This window comes from Myotis brandtii, unplaced genomic scaffold, assembly GCF_000412655.1.
Source record: "Myotis brandtii unplaced genomic scaffold, ASM41265v1 scaffold663, whole genome shotgun sequence".
NCBI classification, from domain to species: domain Eukaryota; kingdom Metazoa; phylum Chordata; class Mammalia; order Chiroptera; family Vespertilionidae; genus Myotis; species Myotis brandtii.
In genome coordinates this window covers 681841-688294 of record NW_005370572.1, presented here as the reverse complement: position 1 = coordinate 688294, position 6454 = coordinate 681841, and positions in this window count along the sequence as shown.

The window sequence follows — 6454 nt, the reverse complement described above, 5'->3', positions numbered from 1 at the left end:
GACTTTTTCATTAAGGTAGTTAATAAAACATGCCATTTTTCTGAATTTTGTGGCATTTGTGGCATTTGTCAGCATTTTCAAATTTGAAACAAAGGTAATTTTTAGGTTTTTTTCCCTTCAACCTAAATAGTCACTTTTGTACATAATTTTGTATTTTTTTAAATAATGAGGGCTTCCCAAATTTTATAAACTTCAAGCTCCCAAACTTAGTGCATCCTTGTTCAGTAGTTGGGGGATGGAAGATGTGAAGTCATTCAACAAAATTGCTATCGTCCCCAGTGCTCTCATACCACAAAACACCCATTTCTCCTATTTTAAACAGAAATATGTGTGAAACAAGCGGAGATGGGAAAGCTATGGTTTTATGGTGACCCAACTGACCACTAAAGTGAATTCTTCAAAATAATATTGAATTTTCTTTATAGTTGGCTCTCTGGTTTGTTGTTTTTAACATCCTCAGGAAATGCACCATTGGAAGATTCAGGATGGGAAGGAAGGAAACTATTCTTTCATAGACGGAGAAGGGCTGCTGTAAAAAGGAATGTAGGAGAAGAGACCCCGTGTGATGCTATCTACATGGATGCTGAAATCCTGGAAATCAGTAACTTTTAAATTACCATGCTCAGTGAATTCCTCGGAAAGCCCATGAATACATTTTAGGGCAGGTGTACCCTAGTTTCAATCCTTTCACTTTATAAGAGATAGAATGGGGCTGTAGGCCAGTGATGGCTACACTCATAAAGCCATATGCTAGACCTGAGCATAACATCCAATTGGTACTGCATTGGTCTCTGGCTCCTCTTGTCTTTCCCTAGTTTATTTCCTCTTTCCTCTCTCTCTTTCTCCTTTCCTTGTTCTCTAATTGTCACACTGTTCACTCATTTGGTTTGGACTTCCTTTCATCCAGCTGTATACTCTGCTTGCCAACCTTTGTCCCCTGCATTCTCGTTCTTTTAAAAAAACGTATGCATTGGAATTTGTAAGTTAGTGCAATTTTTAGAGCAGTTTTAGACTTACAGAAAGATTGCACAGGACGCACAGAGGTTTTCCATAAATCCCTCCGCCACACACCACAGTTTCTCCTATTATTAATATCTTGCTTTAGTGTGTTAAATTTGTTACAATTGATATATCAATATTGACACATCATTAATAACTAAAAGCCATACTTACATTAGGGTTCAAACTTTATATCTATAGTTCTATGGGTTTTGACTAATGTCATATAGCCACCATTATAGTATCAAACAAAATAGTTCCACTGTCCTAAAAATCCTCTGTACTCCATGATTCACCACTTCCTCCATCTCTCCCCCTAAAATTACTTATTCTTAAAAACACTACCACCCAAACCAAAATTCCCCTATGTGGCTGATACGGCTCACTTCTTTGAGCGCTGTCCCATACACCAGTTCCCTGTCAGGGCACAGGCCGTGGTTACCGGCTCCATCCCCAGTAGGGGTCATGCAGGAGGCAGTTACCGATGTTTCTCTCTCTCTCCCCCTCTCTTTTTCTCTCTCTCTAAAAAAGTCAATAAAAGCATATTAAACACACACACACACACACACACACACACACACACACACACACAAAGACCACCCAAACCAAAATTTCCCCATGTGGCCATCAATAGAAAAGAAAATGGATTCATTAACTGCCAGGCATTCTTATAGATGTTTAATAATAATAACTCATACTCAATTAAATATGTCATTTGATTATCACAATAAATATAATTATCCTGACTTTAGGAATAAATATATTGAGTTTCAGAAGTCCAAATGCTTTGCTCAAGGCAATATGGCTAGTTGAAGATGGATGTGGTTGAGCCAATGCCCTTATTTGCTGATGGTTGAGTAATGGTCTCTTCACTCTACTACCTCTTAAATGCCCTTGAGCTTTATCAGAGATAGTAAGTGTGTGTTTAGAAGAGAATGATTTGTGGCTGCTAACTTTTAAGAATTCTTTAAGTCCCTATCTATGGCTTGTTCATCAGCAAGTAGAACTTTAGTTCCCCTCTACAGACTTCAATGATGCATATAAGTATTTAATAATTCATCTCTCTAAAAATCCTCTTTGAGTGAACTTTAAAATGTTCTACTACTGCCCTGACTGGTTTGACTCAATGGATAGAGTATCGGCCTGCAGACTGAAGGGTCCCAGGTTTGATACTGGTCAAGGGCACATGCTTGGATTTCAGGTTCCATCCCCACTAGGGGGCATGCAGGAGGCAGCCGATTAAGGATCCTCTCTCATCACTGATGTTTCTATCTCTCTCTCCCTCTCCCTTACTCTCTGACATTAATAAAAATATATTTTAAAAAAATGTTCTACTACTTTATCATCCATAGACTAGATTATTTTCTCTTATTTCCAACTCTGCCACCCAATATTTAATGGTATATCATCCTTAGCAAAGTGCTAATATGAAATATTTTACAATAAAATTAATTTCAGTTAGATAACATCTCAGGATTTTCAGTTTCAACTGCAATCCTTCAGATATATACATATATACATATATATATTTAATAACATATTTTTAAATTAGAGTTGAGGTACAGTATAGTTTCAGGTGCATAACCTCATGATTGTACATTTATGTAACTTACAAAGTGATCATCCCAATAAATCTCATACCATCTAGCACCATACATAGTTATAATATTATTGACTATGTTTCCTATGCCAAATAAGATTTTTTTAAATTATAAGTTAACAGGTACAGAATAGTCATGGAGATGTAAAGCACAGCATAGGAAATATACCTATAGATTTTTATTTCAAGTTTTTAAATATTTGTAATCTGCTTATTCTTACACAAATGATAACTTTTTAACCTGTGTAGAGACAGACTCAGCCATGCTTTGTTTTAGCCTTTGCAAACACTGTTTAATGCAGAGAGCACACTTTTGTTTATGTTGATAGCTGTGTGAACATTTTTATTATTTTGAGAACTGAACAGGTTGAATTTGGGGTGTACAAGCAAGATAGTACATTGTTGCTGGCACAGTAGCACTTCCTTACAGATTAATAATAGATTTTCTTCTAACTTTTTCAGTGATACTACCAAATCACAGAATGTATGATAATGATATCTAAGTTCAAAAACTTTTTACCAAATGAAATGATGAAAAGTCTTTAAAATCCAATTAGTTATTGGCAGACAGCATTAAGGGTGGGATGATGCAGGAAATAATATTTGAGCCAGATTCTTATTTCTAACTCTCATATTTGTTGTAAGACAGACAGCTTTGGGGGCTGCTGTTATTTATTTCAAATGACTAGTATGTCAGAATGACAACTAACATTGAATGTTAGTAATTGGTTATTGTAAATCAAATTTCAAAGTTATAGCATGAAAACAACTCAACTTGCTCTACTCATTGTGGGACAGATTTTCTTTAATTAATAGACTGTTTAGAGCACCTTTAGGGTTAGAGAAAAGTTGCACAGAAAACACCACAATTTCATATACATACTCTGCTCATCTACCTCACCTCCAGGCACTGTTTCACTTATAATTAGTACTTTACATCAGTGTACATTTGTTACAATTGATAAACCAAGTTTCATATATTATTATTAAACAAAGGCCATCGTTTAAATTATAGTTCACTCTTTGGGTTGTACAGGCCTATGGGTTTTGAGAAATGAATAATATCATGTATCCATTATTATGGTATCATACAGAATAGTCTCACTGCCCTAAAAATGCCCTGTGCTCCATTGACTCATCCATACTCCCTCTCTGTGAATGCCTGCCAACCACTGACCTTTTTTATTTTAGTTTTGCATTTTCGTGAATGTCATATATTTGATCTATGGAGCCTTTTTAGACCAGCTTCTTTCACTGAGCATTATGCATTTAAATTTCTTCCATGTATTTTTGTGTCTTATTAACTCACTTATTTTTATTGCTGAACAATATTTCATCGTATGGATGTATCCCAGTTTGTTTATCCATTCACCTGTTGAAAGACACTTTGCTTAAGGCTATTTGTGGTCATAAATAAAGCTGCTATAAATATTTTTATGCAGATTTTTGTGACAAGATAAGTTTTCCACTCACTCCAGTGAATGTGATTGCTGAATCATATGGTAAGACTGTTTAGATTTGCACTTCCAACTGTCTTCCAAAGTGGCTGTACCATTTTACATTCCCACCAGAAATGAATGAGTGTTCTTGGGGCTCCATATCCTTGCCAGCATTTAGTGTTGTCAGTCATTTGAATTTTAGCCATTCTAATGAGTGAGTGGTATCCACAGTTGTTTTGCTTTTTATTTCCCTAATGACATGTGATATTAGGCAGATTTTCATACGCTGACTTGCCATCTGCATATTTTCTTTCATGAAGTGTCTGTTCTAGTCTTTTGCCCGTTGTTATTTTTTTTAATTGGGTGGTTTGTTTTCTTATTGTTGAGTTTTTAAGAGTTCTTTGTATATTCTGGATAACAGTCTTTTAACAGGTACATGTTTTGCACCCTGGCAGGTGTGATTCAGTGGTGGAGCATCAATGTATCAAAGGGTCATGGGATCGATTCCAAGTCAGGTGCTCAGACCTGGGTTGCAGGTTTGACTCCTTGCCCCCAGTTGGGGTGCGTGCAGGGGGCAACCAATCACTGTGTCTCTCTCACATTGATGTTTCTCTTTCTCTCTCTCTCACTTCTTCCTTCCACTCTCTAAAAATAAATGTAAAAATTGTCCTTGGGTGAGCATTAACAACAACAACAACAAAAAACAAGTATGTGTTTTGAAAATATTGTGTCCCGGTCTGTGACTTGTCTTTCATTCTCTTAATGATGAACAACAGCAATTTTTCCTTTTACGGGTCATGCTTTGGACATTTATCTAAAAACTCATTGCCAGGGTCATCTAGATTTTCCTTATCTTCTAGGAGTTTTATAGTTTTTCATTTTACATTTAAGTATGATTGATTTTGAGTTAATTTTTATGGAATGTATAAGGTCTGTGTGTAGATTCCTTTTTTGCATGTGAATGTTCAGTTGTTACAGCACCATTTGTTGAAAAGACTATTATTTTTCCACTAAATTGCTTTTGCTCCTTTGTGAAAGATCAGTTGATATTTTTGCTTGGGTGTATTTCTGGGGTCTCTATTCTATTCTACTGATCTAAGCAATTGGTTCATCTAAGTCATGGGCAATGAGTTGTTCATAATTTTTTTATTCTTTTAATGTACAAGGACTCAGTAGTGATAGCCCCTCTTTCATTTTCTATTTTAGTAATTTGTGGTTTCACTATTTTTTATTATTATTCTTGATTACCTTTGTTAGGGGTTAATCAAGTTTACTGACCTTTTCAAAGAACCAGCTTTTGGTTTCACTGATTTTCTCTGTTAATTTCCTGTTTTTAATTTCATTGATTTGTATACTTTTTTCCTTCTGCTTACATTGGATTTAATTTGATCATTTTTTTCTAGCTTTAAGATGGAAATCTAGATTTTTGAGTTTAGCTATTTCTTCTTTTCTAATATATCCTTTTCATGTTATGCATTACCCTCTAAGCACTGCTTTGCTGCAACTTGCAAATTTTGATAAATTGTAGTTTTATTTCAGTTAATTGAAAATATATTTTAATTTATATTGAGAATTCTTTGATCCATGTGTCATTTAGAAGTGTGTTGTTTAATCTCCAAATATTTGGGGATTTTTCCAACTATGTTTCTATTATTGACTTCTAGTATAATTCCATTGTGGTCTGAGAGTATACCTTCTGTGATTTCTATTCTTTCACTTTTGTTAAGATGTGCTTTATAACCCAAAATGTGATCTTACTTGTTGAATGTCCAAGTTAGCTTGTGAAGAATGTGTATTCTGCTCTTTTTAAATAAAGTAATATTTAAATGTCAGTTGGACACAATTGACTGATGGTGCCATTCAATTTAACTGTGTCCTCACCGATTGCCTTCCAGATTTGTTAATTACTGATAGCATGATATTTAAATCTTAATTATGATAGTGTATTTGTCTACTTTCAGTTCTATGAATTTTTGCCTCATTTATTTTAATTCTTTGTTGTTAGGTGTAGACATAACTTAGGATTGTTATGTCTTCCTGAAGAATTGATTATTTTATCATTATGTAATGCCCCTCTTTATTTCTGATAATTTTTCTTGCTCTGAAGTCTGCTTTGTCTGAAGTTAATACAGCTACTCCACTTTTCTTTTTTTAGTGTTAACATGGTGCGTATCTTACCCCATCCAGACACAGAATTCCAGGCTAGTGGATTTTTTCCCAACAATTTGATATTCATGCCATTGTTTTTTACTTGCTAGGTTTCTGAAGAAAAGTCTGATGTGATTATCCTTATGTCTCTATAGTTAAGGTCCTCCCCACCCCTGGCTTAACTTAAGATTTTCTCTTTGACTTTGCTTATTTGTAGTTTGGGTATGATATGCCTAGGTGGAGATGGGCTTTCCTACCTGGTGATTTC